Below are 18,917 nucleotides of genomic sequence, written 5' to 3'. Positions count from 1 at the left end.
AAAGTCATTTGTTTAGGTGAAGGGTCAAATTACAATGTGCTTCATAGATTCCCCTCATTCCTTTGAATTCTTCTGTGTTTTGTTGTATAAAGGTGTTTTATATTTGGCTACTTCATGATAAATTAGGATTGCAGAGTTTAAATAAGTAAAATAACAACTAAAAAGATATCAATAATTGAGGGGCAGAAAATAAATTCTAAATTATCAGTTTTTTTAAATTTAGATTTTATACTCAAATGCTTTCCCCTATATATACCTCAATGAAGATATAGCCACATAAAGTTTATAACTGTACTTTATTTTTAAGTCTGAGTGGCTCCTTATGATCACTAAGTCTTTTTCTTGGTCTGGTAACTGGATCTTTGGTCAAAAAGTTGTTTTCATGAGACACTTCATGTTTGGTCACTGGCAAGTTTATAGGAATTTGTATTTAAAATGGATTTGAATGTTAACTAGAAACCAGCAGCAGTACTTGCATCTTATTTGATATTGGGAAAAGATGAAGCGCTGTGCACATTCTGCAAAGATTTCAGGCAGCAGTGGTGATATTTTAGAGTCTTTCTTAAAATCCCTTCTAAAGAATACATGCCACATACTGGAGATACCTCAAAGAACTAGGACTAGAGGTCCCATTTGACCCAGCTATTCCCCTGCTGGGTATCTTCCCCCCAAAATTAAAAGAATCATACCACAGTGATATATGTGCACCCATGTTTATAGTGGCACAGTTTGTAATAGCTAAAGCTTGGAAACAGCCCAAGTGCCCATCGACTGGAAACTGGGAAAAGAAGATGTGCTTTTTTTATAAAATGGAGTAGTACTCAGCCGTAAAGAATGAGAAACTAGAGACATTTATAGCTAAATGGATGCACATTGAGGCGATACTCTTAAGTGAAATAAATAGGACACACGTGTTTAAATACTGAATAGTTTCTCTAGTGTGAGCAACTGAAAGTGTAAATAAGGATTAAAATGAAAAAAAAATAAAAAGAATACATGGCACATTTCCAAGGCAATCTCTCTTATGTTGAACAATTTGTTTTTTATTTCTTTAAATGTTTAAATCAATCAGATATGTTACTCAGGGAATATTTCTGTCTTATTGATTAATAGCTTTAAGTCGTCTGAAGGTCTTTACCACAAAATCCTCTTTCCAAATGCCCTTCATTAACTGAAACACAAGGTATAAAGCAGTCATCATTCTCATTACCTGGAATAGTGCCCATAGGATGAGATTCTGCTGATGACAATACCAAGAATACTTAGTAACATTGAGGAGGAAATTCCCTTAAATCTAGATGTGGAAAAAATGGGTTCTTGTGAGTACAAATTTTGTTTTCTCTTTTGGTTTTAAGATGCTCAGATTCCAAAACAGCATTTGGGTTAAATAGTCCTTGGTAAAGTTTGATTCATAGTTCAGACTAGGGGAATGCTTCTTAATGACAATGAAGAAAATCCGCAAGAGTACACTGCCTCTTTATCTTTATAAGCCCCTTGAATTCAAAGAAAACTGACAAGCCATGCACAAGAGACCTTTCAAACTAAATTCGAGCTTTGAAAATAAGAATAACATTTTATTTGTCTTCTTTTGTAAGTCTAGATATCTGGAAAAGTATTATGATGATGACAGATGTAATAAAAACACATCAGCTTTGTTCTTACCAATTTTTAATATGAAAAAATGCTATGACTGTCACTTTCAGGTGGAAATATCTGCTTCTTAAATTTAATGTGTTTAGATATATTTAATGTATATTTTATAAAGACAAAATGTGTTGAATATTTTATGTTTAAAAATGTTTATTATATATGATACACATCATATATGTATGTATTCATCCTTTTTAAAATCTTGGAACATCAGTGTCAGATACATTTGATAAATATCCTTGGCATTTACCACACTTCTATCTATTACAAGGTTAAAAGAAAGCTGAAACAGACCCCTAAGTTATAATTAAATCTTTTCAGGAAGAAATTTATCAATAATTGCAATTCATAATTACAGCTTGCTACTAGAAGTTAAATTTTAGCTACTGTACATTTAAGCTTATTTATTTCTCCTTAAACATTTTCCAACTTTGATACAATGGGGGAAATATAACACATATTAGTGAAGCTGGAGATGATGGAAAATTGATTATATAAATATATCGTTTAAAATCTACTCTGTAACATTTTAATTATATTTAGAACTTGTAACGACAACTGCCAATTTAGATAGGAGCAGTGTCCTTGAACAATTTATATACTCACATACCTAAAATATGTATAATTCTGTATGGCCCGAGAGCTGGTTCTAAGAACCCCTACGAACCTTAAATGTTTGTTCTCGCATAGCTCAGCTGAAGTATTTTTAATATCTACTATGTTTTATTATTATGTATTAGAATTATTTTATCTCTTTGATGAACTGGCCTCATTATCATATATGTTATTTTTCTCTAGTCACACTTTTTCACTTAAATTCTGTTTTGTCTGTTTGTAACAGTTTAGGCCTGCCAGCTCTTTTGGTGTTACTATTTACATTTATTTTTAAAGAAAAATTAATGGATCTTCAAAAGCCTGTGGGATAATATCAAATATGCCAAGACATAGAAGAAGTATGGATAAATAACAGGAAAAGACAGATAAATTATTTGAAAAAGTAATGCCTCAAAACTTCTAAAACTTCATGGAAAATGTTCATTTATTCATCCAAGGAGCTCAACACATTCCAAGTAGGATAAACACAGAGTGATCCACAAGTGCATATAGTATGCAAATGCTTGAAAACCAAAGACAGAGAAAACCTAGCAAGAAGCAAGAGTAATACAACTCATCGCAGAGAGGATAATGACTTAAGATTAACATCTAATTTATAATCATAAACAATGGAAGCAACTGGCAATCAAAATGTCATATTCAAACTAATGAAAGAAAATAATCAATAGCCAAAAATTTTATATACAGGTAGACATTTAAAATTGAAATGGAAGCACATATAATTCCAAATAAACAAAAACTTGGAAGAAATCATTTTAATGTACAGTATCTGACTTAGAAATACTTTTATTTTTTACAAATAGATTAGTAATAATTTAGTAAACTCCAAGTTTACTAATTTTTTTCTTTTCTGCCAGCTCAAATCTATTTTGCTCAAGAAATATTTTTTTTAGTAAACCTTATTTCTAGAAAATTTTTAGATTAACAGCAAAACTTAGCAGAAAACAGACAAGAGTCCGAAATAATCCCTGTCCTTATACATAAATAGTTTCTGCCTACTATGGACATCAAGATAAAGTAATACATTTGTTAAAACTGATGAACCTAGGGCCAGGAATTTAGCTCAGTGGCACCACACCTGCCTCGCAAGTTCAAGGTCCTGAGTTTGATCCCCTGTACTGCAAAAAAAAAAAAAGCCTGATGAACCTATATTAACATATCATCACCTAAATTCACAGTTTACATAAGGGATCAGTTTTTGTATTATATATCTTAGGAGTTTTGACAAATGTATAATAACGTGTACTGACCATTTTAGTATCATGGAGAATAATTTCACAGCCACAAAAATCCTCTGCTTTATTCACCCATTCCCTTCTCCCAACACCTGGCAAGCAGTCCCCATAGTTTTATTTTTTCCAGGAATGTCATGATCTGAATCATGTACTATGTACCATTTCAGACTGGCTTCCCTCATTGAGTAATATACATTTAACTTTCCTATGTGTCTTTTCACAGCCCAATTACTCTTTTCCTGTTGGTGTTGAATAATTCCATTGTCTGATGTTCCACAGTTTATCTATTTATCCACAAAGTACATCTTAGTTACTTGCAGGTTTTGAAAGTTTTGAATAAAGCTGCTGTAAATATTTTTTGTGGACATAAGTTTTCAACTCCTTTGGGTAAATTACAAAGGAACAAGATTGCTGGTATGGACTTCAGTGTTGTCATTGTTTAGAATTTGTTCTTGTCATCAACATGGGGTTGTATCTTATGTTTTTTATTTTGCATAGTGGCATAGTGACAATCCATAGTGGCTTAGCTTGAATATCTGTTTGTATACTTACTTGCCATCTACATAACTGCTTTGATGAGATGTCTGTTCAAGTCTTTTGTACATTTTTAATTTATTGTTCCTTTTATTGTTGAGTTTTAAAAGTTCTTTATTATTTTGAAGAAACAGATGAATTCTTTGTACTATTAGCTTTTACAAATATTTTTTCCAGTCTGTGTCTTGTCTTATCATGCTTTTAACTTGCTCTTTCACAGGAGTTTTAACTTTAATGAGTCCAATGCATCATTTGGGCTATCTCAATTGGAATTTCCTAGATTATGTCTTTAATATTATATCCAAAAAGCCATTTTCATACACAAGGTAACAAAGATTTTTCTTCACATTATCTTCTGGATATTTTATAGTTTTGAGTTTTATATTACTACATGTATAATTTATTTTGAGTTAAGTTCATTTATGTGAAGTGTGTAAGGTTTCTGTCTTGGTTCTTTTTTGTTTTTCCTTGCTTGTGTATATTCACTTGTTCCAGCACCATTTTTTGAAAAGATTATTTTTCTTCCATGATTTTTCTTTGCTTCTTTGTCAAAGACTAGTTTACTATAGTTCTATTTCTAAACTCTATTTTGTTCCATTGATCTATGTATCTACTCTTCCTACTACCATGCTCTTAATTATTGTAGGTCTCTAGTGAGTCTTGAATTCAGTGTTAACTTCCAACTTTTTTCTTCTCCCTCAATACTGAGCTGGAATTCTGGACCTTTTCCATTCCCATTTGAACTCTCCAAATTTTCTTGTTAAATTTATGACCATTCTGTACAGTCTATTGATCGTACCAAAAAGTACTATAACCACTACTTTTCTATAATTTTCTTTTTCCTTGTGCTTGTTTGCCACTAAAATCAATATTACTTTTATCAACTAAGCATGAATTTTCCCCACATTTATCTCTAAATTAAGTCACCCTCCTTTAAAATAAACAAGAGCTTTAAAATTTTTTCATGAAATTCTTATTCAACGTAGTTAGATAAATACAATTATTACCCATTTTGTAAATAAGGACTCCAAGGCTCAATCAGGTTAAGTAACTTGCCCAAAGATACAGGTAGAGAATGGAGAATCTGTTTGTAAATTAAAGGAGTCTGACTTCTATATCCCAGCTCCAAACTACCATGCCAAGTTGTTATTGTACTATTGGATAGGAATATATGAAATTGCTATTTATAAGTAAAAAAACAGACATCAACAATTTCAAATGATTTGGTAAAAGACTGTATCCTTTTTAGAACTTGTATGTGCAATCTAATGGAATGGAATGGAAATAGCTCTGTACTCAGACTCTAAAATATCTAGATTCACATCAAAACACCTATATTTTGCTAAACAAACGTATTTGAACCAATCATTTACCATATAGGAGCTATTTGGTCACCCATAAAATTCAGATAAGAGTAATATCTACCAATATAAGACTGTTATGAGAAGCAAATGTATGTAAAAGTGGTATGTGAAATGAGCAATACTGTGTGTGTTAGACACTTTCTCCTTACTGGAACAAAATACCCAAGACCCTCATTTTAAAGGAGAAGAGGTTTCTTTGGCTCACAAGTTTCAGACAATTTAGCCCATGGTTGGTTGGCTCCAATGTAGAAACAACATGGCAGAAGGGTGTGGTGAAGGAAAGCTGCTCACCCCATGACAGCCAAGAAGCAGAGGACAAAGTGAAGAGCCCAGGACCAGAATATACCTTCCAGTGACCCCTCCAGCCAGGTCCCACCTTTTAACAGCACTGTTGAACTCATCTGTGGATGGATCCATTGATGGATATGGTGCCCTTGTGAGCCAGCCACATTCCAAAAGCCCCACCACTACAGACATGAGATCTTTAGGGTACATTTTAGGTCTAAATCATAACATTGTGGTTAGCATAATCCAAAGTTAGGTATCCACAATTTAAAATCTTGCAAACTCTGAATTTATTTTTTTTTATTAAATTCTTTTATTGGTACATTGTAGATATACAACACAATTACATTTCTCATTGGGAATTGTACCTTTACATAATGCATCTTGGTTCTTATTTTTTCCCCATTCCTAGCCCTCCCTTCACACCCTCCACCCTTCCCTATTTACAAAGACTTTATTTCTATTTTTTCCATTTCTCATCATTTTTCCTTTCTCTTCTTTCCTTTTCCCTGCCCCTCCCACTACCCCTACCCCTTTGGACCTTTTCTTCCTATTTTACATTATCAATTATTCATTCTAATCATTGCTACATTTTAGGTATACAATATAATGACATTCATCATTGGAAATTTGCACCTTTATATAGTCTCTCTTGGTTCTTATTTTTCACCCTTGCCCAGCCCTCCCTTCAACCCCTCCATTCCTCCCTATTTACAAAGATTTTGTTTCCATTTTTCTCTTTTCTCATATTAATCCCATTCCCTTCTATCCTTTCCCCTAGCCCTCCCACTTCCTTCCCCTTTGCCCCTTTTCTTCCTATTTCACATTACCTATTATACATTTAGTCCTTATTTACACTTTCAGTTTCTCACACCAGAGAAACTATTCGGAATTTATTCATGTGTGTCCTATTTATTTCACTTAAGAGTATCGCCTCAATGTGCATCCATTTAGCTATAAATGTCTCTAATTTCTCATTTTTTATGGCTGAGTAGTACTCCATTTTATTAAAAAAACCACATTTCCTTTATCCATTCTCCAGTTGATGGGCATTTGGGCTGTTTCCAAGATTTAGCTATCACAAACTGTGCTGCTATGAACATGGGCACACATATATCACTGCGGTATGATTCTTTTAATTCAGAGTGGGAGATAGAAATACATTAATAACTGATCCTTGTCATTGTTCTAAAGTCATTTAAGAAAGATTAATTAAAATAAAGTAACAATACTTTCCTTTAGTACCTGATCCAAAAAAAATATTATTATAACCTTTCTTTGAAACAAAGAGCCCAAAACATTCTTGTTTAGGAAAACAGAACTTCAGATGAATTAGCAGGGAGATGTGACTCTATTATTCTTTTCCAAGCTAAGAGAAGATCAATCACATGGGCTAGTAAAATAGGTGAGAACAGTCACTCAATAATTTGTTGATTGATGGATTGATCTTGAAAGCTGCTGAAAGCATAACCTATATTTAGATGGAAAGTAAAAAAACTTACTATTAGAAAATAAATTTTTAGGGAGAAATTAAGGTGGTTTACTTCTTTAGAAAGTGGCAGTGAACTGAAAGTGTAAATAAGGACTAAAAGGTATAATAGATAATGTGGAATAGGAAGAAAAGGGGCAAAGGGGAAGGGGAAGTGGGAGGGGTAGGGGAAAGGAAAGACAGGAATGGAATTAATATGAGAAAATGAAGAAATGGAAACGTCTTTGTAAATAGGGAGGGATGGAGGGGTTGAAGGAAGGGCAGGGGAATGGGGAAAACGTAAGAACCAAGAGAGATTATGTAAAGGTGCAAATTTCCAATGATGAATGTCATTATATTGTATACCTAAAGTGTACCAATAAAATAATATTTAAAAAAGGGAAAGTAGCAGTGGTCTGTAAGACCTTTGATTATAAAGGAATTTAAGAGATTATAGCAAGAGAGAATCCTTTAACACAAGATTCAATTCATTTATTTCCTTGATAACTAATTATAAAATGGCTGTGATGGGGGAAAACTATTATAATTAGTCCTATAAGAGAAATAAAATTTAGCAGATAGTGCCTTATCTGAGCAAGGGAATGGTACATCAAATGAAGATAGAGCACAAAACAAGGAACTGGCCCACGAGAAGGATCAGAAGTATAGTAGGAGACCCTGTATGTTGTACAACCAGAAAGAAAGTTGCTTTATTAGATTCAAGCACTGAGTATTTGTATCCACTCCTTCCTTCTTATAGGCACTTGTCTGTTAATTTGTCTCAGTTAATTTGTCTAAAAGGATAGTCCTTATTTTATATTGCTCTAGGTGTTATATTCCATTGTGTGTATATATACGATATTTTCTTTATTTGTTCATTTATTGATGAGCACCTGGGCTTATTCTATAACTTTCCTATTGGGAATTGTGCCCAAATGAATATGAGTATGCAGGTATTCTTGTGGAATGCTAAATTTAATTGCTTTGAGTATACTGTTATGGCTATGTAACCTTAGAAAAATTCATTAATTTAGAAACTAGAAAAATTGACGTTAAAATTCCAGGCTGTCAGGTTTATAGTATTTATTTTATTAAATTGAACAATGCCAGGAATGGTACAGACTTTATGAAACCCAAAAGAAATGATAATAGTACAGTAGTAATATTATTTGTTATTATTAGCATTTTTCTTGAAATTATAGAGAATATAGTGATGATATTGAGAAAATTGGCAGGAAAAATATTTTTATTTTTTATGGAGAACACAATCTTTGGCTAATAGAAAGGAAAGCTTCTGATACTTTCAGTAGAATTCAGCTCCATGAAGTCGGCGGCCTTGTCTTATTTACTACTGTATCCTTAGGACATGGGAATTTCTATACTTTCAAAAATACTTTTCTTAATTAAAATCTTAGTATACATAGATTAAGTAGAGACAATTAGAATAGATTGTATGATATCATTAAATATGCCAAAGGAACAAAGTACTTTGTGTAACTGTAGCACAATTATTTGGCTACAAAATATATTTTTTTGTTAAGTTTATTGGTACATTTTAGGTATACAGTACAGTTACATTCCTCATTGGGATCTTGTACCTTTACATGATGTATCTTAGCTCTTATTTTTTCCCCATTTCCCTGCCCTCCCTTCACCCCCTCCACCCTTCCCTATTTACAAAGACTTTGTTTCCAGTTTTTTCCTTTTCTCGTATTTTTTCTTTTCCCTTCTTTCTTTGCCCCTATCCTTCCCACTTCCCCTACTCCTTTAGACCTTTTCTTCCTATTTCACGTTATCAACTATACCATTTGAGCCTTATTTACAATATCTTGAATAGGTCAGGCACAGCTAATGGGTGGCCTAGAATGTTTTTAGGGGTAAAAAAACATACTTAAATGTACTTGAATTGCAAAATTAGATAAGGCAAACATTGTTTTTAGCAATATAAACTTCAAAGGATATGAAGATTAGACTTACATTGAATAATGGTACAGGCAAACTTTTTTCGTATCTTTTTTTTGCTTAGATTATTTTATTGGTACATTTTAGGTATACAGTACATTTACATTCATCATTGGGTGCTTGTACCTGTACGTGATGTATCTTGGTGCTTATTTTTTCCCCATTACCTTTGTGCCCTTCACCCCTCCACCCTTCCCTATTTACATACTTCGTTTCCTTTTTTTTTTTTTCTTTTCTCATAATTTTTCCTTTCCATTCTGTCCTTCCCCCATCTCCTTCCACCACCCCTACCCCTTTGGACCTTTTTCTATTTCAAAGTATCAATTATTAGTTATTTAATCCTTTTCATCCTTATTACACTATCAGTTTCTCACACTAGAGAAACTATTCAGTATTTACACGTGTGTCTTATTTATTTCACTTAAGAGTATGGCCTCAATTTGCATCCGTTTAGCTATAAATGACTCTAGTTTCTCGACTGTTTTGAGAAAATAATGTCAATGGCCTTTAGAAAGTGATAATTTAGGTGTGAAATAGGATGGTGGATATTGGAACCAAATTACAGAATATATATGAGGAAAGCATTCCTTTAACAGATATTGAGTAGACTGAAGAAAATTATGCTTATAACTAGGCTAGATGATATGTTTTCTTTTAAATTTATTGAGAATGAGATGATATTAAGGCATTTACTCAGAAAAAAAAGTTAGATGACAGGAAAAGTCAGATAAATATTATAAAACAACAAGAGTCAGAGCTCGGTGATTGTTCATATCTAATACAAGGGGAAAATGGACATAAATGGAGTGAACAGAACACTAAGGAAGAGACCAGAAAGAACAGAGCATGTGATAGAATGAAAAGAAAGTGTCAAGTGCTGGTCACTCCAAATGTCCAATACTGATGAAAACTAGGAAGGAGGAAGACTGGAAAGTTTATTGCATTGAAATGTGGGGAAAAATCTTTCTTGGTCCTTTGGGCCTCAGCTTTTGTGTGGTGCTAGAACACAAACTCCACAGTAGGGGATTAGGAGAGACCACTAAAATGGAAGACCTCAATATATTCTGCTTCACACTGCAGTCACACTGTACTCAAATAAAAGAGAAAATATTCCTAGCTATCTGTTTACATCATCGTATTTGTGTAGTCTCATCTTATGGCTCATCACTCATTTAGGTTTTTTATTTTAGTTTTTTAATATTTTGGAATGTGTGAGCTCTCAAATCTTTTGAAATATTTAGCTGAGGGCATGTGGGGATAAGGGGGCTTTGGAAGGGGGATTGGTGGAACAAAAACCTTGTGTAGCATGATGCCTTTACAAGAATTGATCAATTGTGTTCTTAATATCACTTAGTGCTCTCAAAGAACATGTTCCAACTCATGAAATATTTCAACCCAAAGGACAAAACAGCCTGCATCAAGCTGGAGCCAAGTGAATGAATTAAAACCACCTGTTATTCCTCCATCCTGCACATGGTGTAGAGCAGGATGCAAAGCTGGAGAGAAATGTGTCACTTCCAAATCAGAGCCAAATCCAGTCATGGATGTATTAAGTAACAATATTTTCCCTTCATTACAGAAAGCTTTAATCAAGACAGCTTTGTATATATAGTTTCTTTTTATATATGTAAGAACCCTAAGCCATTTTCCTTAATTTCTCTTGACTGAAATACTGAAAAAATTTTATCAGAATTTTATAGGCAAAAATCTACATAATTAAAATAGAAGTGTATCATATCTATAGTTAAATTTTAAAAATACAATCATGATTAACTGGACCCAAAGTTCCGTAGGTTTAATAACAAAGGCCAAGAAAATGTAAAGAAAAATTGTTAGGAATGGAAAAGATTATAAAATACTGCTTATTTTTTTTCTTTGCACAGTAGAGGATATAATTTAGCAGTTCATTGAACTCAGAAGTTTATTTAATTAAGATTAGAAGTTTTAACTTAAAATTGGTTTATTGATAGAATACATACAGGTGGATAATAGGAATACTGCTCTTACCAAACTAGAATCTTAACTAAGAATATCAATAATGGTTTTTATAGCTTGTGTGTATTTATTAAAAGAAGTGTGAACTAGAATTAACTACTTATAATACTGCATATTTTAAACCAGTCACATTGAAACTTACTAGTATGCATACAATAATTGGCTGCAGACCTCAAATAAAGTAGGTACTCTATGAAGCTTACAAAGAAAATATTTTGCTTTCTACAGCTACTATTTAAATGAGTAATATTGATGCATAAATGTGTATAATGCATAAGAAAGACTAATTCTAACAGCAGGTAAATGACAGAACTGATATGAATCCTAGGCATTTTGACCTCAAAATCTCAAGTTTTAATTTCTGAAAGATAATGCATCTTAAGTTAAAGAGAGGAGATTTGTTTTAGTCCATGAACATGGTCTAGGACATTGGTGGTGAACCTATGGTACACATGCTACAGCAGGTTGTTTGTATCATTGCAAGCTTTAAAAGGTTCACCATCACTGGTCTAGGTTAAAGGGCATTAGTACATAAGGTGATAGGCAGTTTAGGAATATGCATGCAAACTACTCAGCTTTGTTTAATGATGCTTTTGCTCCATTATAACTTCCATGAAGACAGACTGACATTTACATTTTCTGTACTTGTTTTTTATACATTTAGCAGAAGTATTAAAAATGTTATTAAAAGATGAAGATAACAAACATTAGTCTTCTTTAGTTCTTTCTTTTGCATAGGTATAGCAAAAACAACACCCCTACCTACCTTTTATTTTTTCCTTTTTGAAGAAATAAAGCTATCTTTTTATTTACATCAGAAGCCTGGATCTTTGAAGTATAGAAATAGAGAAGATGCTAATGCTGATGTTCTTGAGTGGAGCCAAGAAAAGGGTGTGATACTCTCATTTAGCTTCCTTTGCTGGGGATTCTTAAAGATTAAAAAGGAGGGACATTAACAGAGATGTTCATAGGTCAGAGAACTTCCAGCTGGTTGGATAACGTGTTCCTGGCTAGGATCTTTGGAAAGGAGACACAGAGTGATAATACAGATTGGTCAGGTGTAGCAGATGGGGAGAAAAAACCCTGAAGGCCAGAGCTGGGAGGACTTTGGACATTATCTGTCTGCATGAGAAAACTGAAACATTCTGACAATCAGGTTTGACTAACATGTTAAGCCACAGAATCAAGACTATAGTATAAATCTTCTTGCCAGTGCTTCATCCAGGAAAGCTCTCTGAAGGCCACCTACTCACTAATACATTCAGCACACCCTACCCACTTCCATGATGTGTTTTATGACCATATTCAGGTGAAATCACTTATTACCTTCCCTCCAACACCTGTGCAGTATACACATATCTACCCCAGGACCTGTGTAAGTCACTTTATGCCACATTTCCATTCATAGCTTCCTTGCTAGATTGAGTTCTTCAAGAGTGGGACCATATCTCACTCATCTTAATACTCATAAATGTTAAGGACAACTGAGGTTACTTGGTTTTAAACATTTTTCTGGAGACCTACTATGAGCAAGGAATGATCCCAGAAGCTTCAGGGTTACAAACATTAATAAAGTGCAATCTAGGTGCTCTTAAGGATGGAGCTATAGGGAATGCCATGTGATTGTCCCTAGGGAAGTGAGTGCCCTTAGCAGAGCAATAAACTGCTCACTACAGGGCAAGATAATATTTTTAAAATTCCAAGAGTGAATGGACAAAGATTGGGAGGATATTTAGTTGTGAATGTTCTCAAGGAAACCCACACTGGCCTGATTTGAGAGAGAGAGAGCTAAGATGGGTCCTGTCCACAAGCTGGTGCATTTTAGGTGGCTAAAGAAAGAAATGTTTGGGCTGGGAATTTAGCTTAGTGGTTCTGCCACCTGCCTCGCAAGTGCAAGGACCCAAGTTCGATCCCTGGTACCAAAAATAAATAAATAAATAATGATAACATAAGAAAGAAATGTTTGGGTTGGGAAAAGGTTTTAGTGGATTTTCCAGTAAGGAAGTCTGTTTCCTCATTAAGTGATATTTTGTGTTATTGGAGGAAGTTAGCAGTCAATTTTTGATCAAATAAATATTGTGGCACTTAAAGATTTGTTATCCAAAATTAACAATATTAGCTTTCACTATTGAAAAACTACTACGTACCAGGCAGTTACCATGTGCAGTCACATTTATTCTTTCCAAAAAATTCCTGAAGTCAACACTGATGACGGAATTGTGTGGGATTTTAGCTAAAATTTCTGGATCACCTAAGATATGTATTAAGTAATTCATATAAATTATGCAATATAATTCTTACAATAATCACATGAAAACAGTACTATTGTTAATATCATTCTACACATGAAGAAATCAAGGTTAAAGCTGTCCACATTCATGCACCTCATAAATGTTGAAGAGGGTTTTCAAATTGGTGTCCATTATTTGTGGAATCTACAGCCTTCCTACTGACCATGAGAGTACATTGGAGATTCAGGTATGAGAAGTGGTCAAGAATACGATGTCTTTGTTCCAAGATATCATCTAAAAGAAGGGGAGAACAAATATTGGCAAATTTCTAAGGGAGAAAATTGTTTCTCTCTCCCTCTCTCCCTCTCTCTCCCTCTCCCTCCCTCCCTCCCCCTCTTCTTCTCCCTCTCCCTCCTCCACCCATTCTCAATTTTCTGGAGTATTTGATGGTGACGTAACCCTGCCCAGTTAGGGATCCTGAGAAGAGCTGCTGTGGAAGGTGAGGTCTTAAAAAGTAGCAATGGAAAGGGTTGGGTCCAGTAGCAACCTGAATCTTAGTTGAGAACATCAAATTTTACCCAACTAACAAATTTTGTTTCCCTGATACATCTATTTACTCATCCATGTAGTCACTGTAGAACTATGTCACAGGCCCTAGGTTATATGCTGAAGCTGTGTAGAAAACAAATTGGCATTGCCTGTGTCTTGCGGTAAAACTAGCAAGAGGCTATGGGAACCTGAGGCTCTGGTCTCTAAAATTATCACATTCTTCCCCAAGCCGATTGGTAGTAAATACGTTTTATTTACTCCTTAATATTTATTTTACTAGGCAAACCTTGTAAGACATATATCATATTCTCTACCACTAAGTACTCTGTTACTAAGGAGTTGAATAAATATGATTCAATTTATATATTCAGAAAATAGTAAACAGATCTGGACAGGCCATACATGTAGTAATAGTGGGGCTGTGGCTGTACTCCACCTCTATCTTTTATATATCACCTATTGCATGTCTATGAGACCTAAATATGTTTGTGTTCGTAGGTGCCTCTTTAAAGGGTATTATGTTTATTGAGAATATGAATATATATAATTTTTTAAAAATTTCTCAGTACCTGTCACCATTCCTGATACTTCATGCAAGCACAATAATTTTTTGTTGGATGGAATTATGCCCAGTCTAAAAATGTCAGTACTTTCATGTCCCTGTTAGCACTTATTAAAATACATGCCATGGGAGTGTATAAAAATTTATTAATCTTATTCCTATTTTTCCATTTTCTCATATTAATCCCATTCCCTTCTACCCTTTCTCCTAGCCATCCCACTTCCTTCCCCTTTGCCCCTTTTCTTCCTATTTTACATTACCTATTATACATTTTAGTCCTTATTTACACTTTCAGTTTCTCACACCAGAGAAACTATTCAGTATTTATACATGTGTGTCCTATTTATTTCACTTAAGAGTATCGCCTCAATGTGCATTTATTTAGCTATAAATGTCTCTAATTTCTCATTTTTTATGGCTGAGTAGTACTCCATTTTATTGTTTAAAAACCACATTTTCTTTATCCAGTCTCCAGTTGATGGGCATTTGGGCTGTTTCCAAGTTTTAGCTATCACAAACTGTGCCGCTATGAACATAGGCGCACATATATCACTGTGGTATGATTCTTTTAATTCTTTGGGGAAGATCCCCAGAAAATGGGTCAAATGGAACTTACAGTCCTAGTCCTTTGAGGTATCTCCATACTGATGTCCACAGTGGTTGCACCAGTCTACATTCCCACCAGCAGTGGAGCAGGGTTCCTCTTTCCCCACAGCCCCGCCAGCATTTGTTATTGGTTGATTTCATGATAGCAGCCATTCTTTCTGGAGTGAGGTGGAATCTCAGCATTGTTTTCATTTGCATCTCTTGAATGACCAGTGATGTTGAACATTTTTTTATGTATTTATTTGCTATTTCTACTTCTTTGTCTGAGAAATGTCTGTTCATTTCAGATGCCCATTTTCGGATTGGGTCTTTAAATTTGGGAGGTCTGATCTTTTTAAGTTCTTTATAGATTCGAGATGGTAGACCTTTGTCTGAGGAAGTAATAGGGAGGACTGGAGGGGTTGAAGGGAGGGCTGGGCAAGGGTGAAAAATAAGAACCAAGAGAGACTATGTAAAGGTGCAAATTTCCAATGATGAATGTCGTTACATTGTATACCTAAAATGTACCAATGATTAGAATGAATAATTGATAATGCAAAATAGGAAGAAAAGGTCCAAAGGGGTAGGGGTAGTGGGAGGGGCAGGGGAAAGGAAAGAAGGGAAAGGAAAAATGATGAGAAATGGAAAAAAATGTAAATAAAGTCTTTGTAAATAGGGAAGGGTGGAGGGTGTGAAGGGAGGGCTAGGAATGGGGAAAAAATAAGAACCAAGATGCATTATGTAAAGGTACAATCCCCAGTGAGAAATGTAATTGTGTTGTATACCTATAATGTACCAATAAAAGAATTTAATAACAAAAAAATTCATTAATCTTAGAGTTCAGCATTTTTTTGGCTTTAATGAATTTACAAAGGTAGTAAAGAACAAAAAAATTTAGAGAAATCATTATTTAACACTCCAGTTAGAGAATGTGAAAGCATGGAATAATTCATATGTGTTATTCATGAAGAATCCCTTTGCAGAAGATAAAAATACATCTCAAAATCAAATTATATCATCATCTAGGCAGGTGGTTACTATAGCACTGAAGGGAAAAAAGGAGACAGTAAAATTAACTAAAGTGTGTTGGAGTAAAAAAATATGTAAAGTATTCAAAATCTATGAAATTAGAACTTTAAATACTGAGTTTGAATTTGAGTGGGCTGAGGGTCACTTTTAATTTAACAGCTATATGATGCCAGGAAGGCTACATGCCCAGAACAGTGCTGGACAATGTGTAGCATCTATTTCATTTTCTGGCCATCATAGAAACCTACCAGATGTCATCACAGAACCATTAGGTTCATAAAAATTAAGTATCTAAAGAAAAACAGGTTTTTTTCAAAACTGGAAAATTCCATTTATTTTATCACCCCCCCCCCCGCCCCTGCCCAGTCTTAAAAATGAAAGTCTTCTCACTTTCCTAGTCATCCAGTTGGAGAGGAGATGTAAGTGATGGTCAGAACCAGAGCTGTAATAACAGAAACCCCAATCATTCAGCTGTCTAGACCCCAAATATTCAGTAGCACAGAACATTACCAGGGTACCTAATGTCATACAAAATATTACTGCTCAAAACAATGTATCTAGCCCACCTTGTTTCAGGGAGACAACTTCATTAATTGAAAGTCATATATTGAAAAACTGATTGGGATTACAAGTGAGAACACCAAGGTAACTTCATGCAACAGTGAATTGTGTATAAACTGCCCCAAGAAGACAATGGGAACCATTCACAGAATAGTCTTGGTATTGCTGAATGAGGACAAATAAGATTATGACTGGAGTGAATTACTGTAAACACTCATTGGTTCTTCATCCTCCATAAATGATATATAACTGTGGAAAATATTGAAAGAATATTGCACTGTCCATTGGATTGAAAAGGCACTAAATGTTCATAAACGTCAAAGCCCAAACTTACATACTCCTTATTAGAATGGATTTATTTATAGTTCTTATATCTCATGCTTTCCATCCAAATCTCTCAAGATAGGTCGTAGAATTTCTTGTCTTAGAGGTTATAGGTAGAACATAGACCATGCTCTCCTACCGAGAAGAAGATAAACACTGGGACCTCTCAAATGTCTTTCCTGAGTTCCCCCACACTAGCTCTTGTGAATACACATTTTAATTGCTCATCAATTAAGGTTCAAATGTTGGCGAAACTGTGCTAAAAATCTTCCACTCTTCTATGTTTTCATTAAATCTTCTTGCAGACATGGGATGCTTTATTGTAAATGCAAGGTTACATCCTAAAAGGCATTGTCTATTCTTATGAAAAGAGCCTAGATTACACTGAAGTAGGCAAATGAAATTATTTTGGGGGATTGAAAACTAAAGACTCATAAGATATATATAACCCTCCAGTAGTTCACCGGTGAACTTGGAAATACCGATTAGAATATGCATATATAACGCTTTTAGGATGTAAGAGTCAGCATATATAATCCTAGAAATATTAAGCAAACATTCTGATAAGCTACTGTGATATAATGTATGTCACTAAAACATTTTGTCTCTAAAGTGTTTCTTAACAGAATTTCTTTCACCTGGCACCTTTCAATATTTATTGTCAGAGGCTTGTTTTCTCCTTTGAAGTTTCTTTCCCCAGTCTGCAGCACTTTAATAAAGTGAAGGTTTTCACTCTAGAGAAGCACTGAAGCAAAGAAAAGCTTCATGGAGCCATACTGAGAAAAGGAAAACACAGCACATTAATTCAGCCTTCTCTTGCTGCCCTCTTTCTATCAATAAAGTCGGAAAAATTAAACAAGAAAATTCAAATGGAAGCATTTCAACATATACAGAGAGTTTGAGGGGGTTTTATTCTTACATGTGCCAAACAAAAGTCTACACAAAGCTGCTAAAGCTTTTTGACATCATCAAGTCCTTTTCTGTGAGTCATTAAGTTGCTGAAGCCCGGAAAATCAAATTTGGTTTAGGGCTGTTTGATAATGGAGTAACACAATAAAATGTGATTCACCAATTAGCTCATGTAATTGAATAATCAAAAACATGCTCTAAGTGAGTGGTGGATACACATTAGTCCATTGTCAGTGTCATTTTGGTTTTTTACTGATTACAGTTGTAATTCCACCTCCAGTTGATAACACTACTTCCAGATTCCTTATGGAAGAGAATCCACAAGTACCTGGATTTGTAAATCCAATAAATAAATGAATTATTTCATTCATTTATTCATTACATTGATCACTCTTTCCTTTCATCATTTTTTTAAACTAGGCTCCATATTAGGCAGTGGGGCTGGATATCTGGCCCTTGCTTCCATATAGCTCTCAATCTGCAAGTACAGGTTTAATTTAATTTCTTCTGAGATGGAAAAATAAACTGAATTTAGGACCCTACAAAATCATTGTTTTGGTAGTTGAAAATTTGTCTCTCTGTCTTATTCTAAAATTCTAAAATTCTAGTTATGTTGCCAAGACACAAGACACAAGAAACAGTCAATTTGAGAATTCTCTTGGTTAGAAGTGTTGTCTGGCTGAGAAGAAATCCGTGATACATAAAAATGGAAACTGAATTAGATTATTTTAAAACTATTCTTCATAATTCTATACAGACATCTGTTGCAAGCTAAAGTGTGCGACTGTGTTTAAAATGTATTTATTTTAAATTAATTCTGTAAATTCAAGGGTTGATTAGATGGTTAAATCAATTCCTCACTAGAAATTTCAAAACATGTCTTTTCTTTTTATTGCTACTAAAGTCCATGGGCATGGTTACATGGTCCATAGATTCCCAGTAAATATAATAAAAGAACAATGGGAATGCATTACCTGAGCTTGAACCAATAAAAAACACATTTCTTAGCAGGCATTCTTTTTAATTTTTTAAAAATTACTCTCTAATTGCCAGGAAGTA

General features: G+C 34.1%; 1 protein-coding gene across 38 annotated transcripts in view; it reads left to right on the top strand.

Annotated features, from left to right (window-relative positions):
• Dlg2 (discs large MAGUK scaffold protein 2) overlaps positions 1-18,917 on the top strand; it is a 2,046,311-nt gene that overhangs the window by 1,340,425 nt on the left and 686,969 nt on the right. The gene's annotated exons all lie outside the window — the stretch shown is intronic.

This window comes from Heterocephalus glaber, unplaced genomic scaffold (assembly GCF_053883595.1).
Source record: "Heterocephalus glaber isolate CG9 unplaced genomic scaffold, H.glaber_assembly_v1.0 deba00001429, whole genome shotgun sequence".
Taxonomy (NCBI): Eukaryota; Metazoa; Chordata; class Mammalia; order Rodentia; family Bathyergidae; genus Heterocephalus; species Heterocephalus glaber.
Note: the sequence above shows the minus strand (reverse complement) of the source record. Positions and strands in the feature narration are given on the sequence as shown.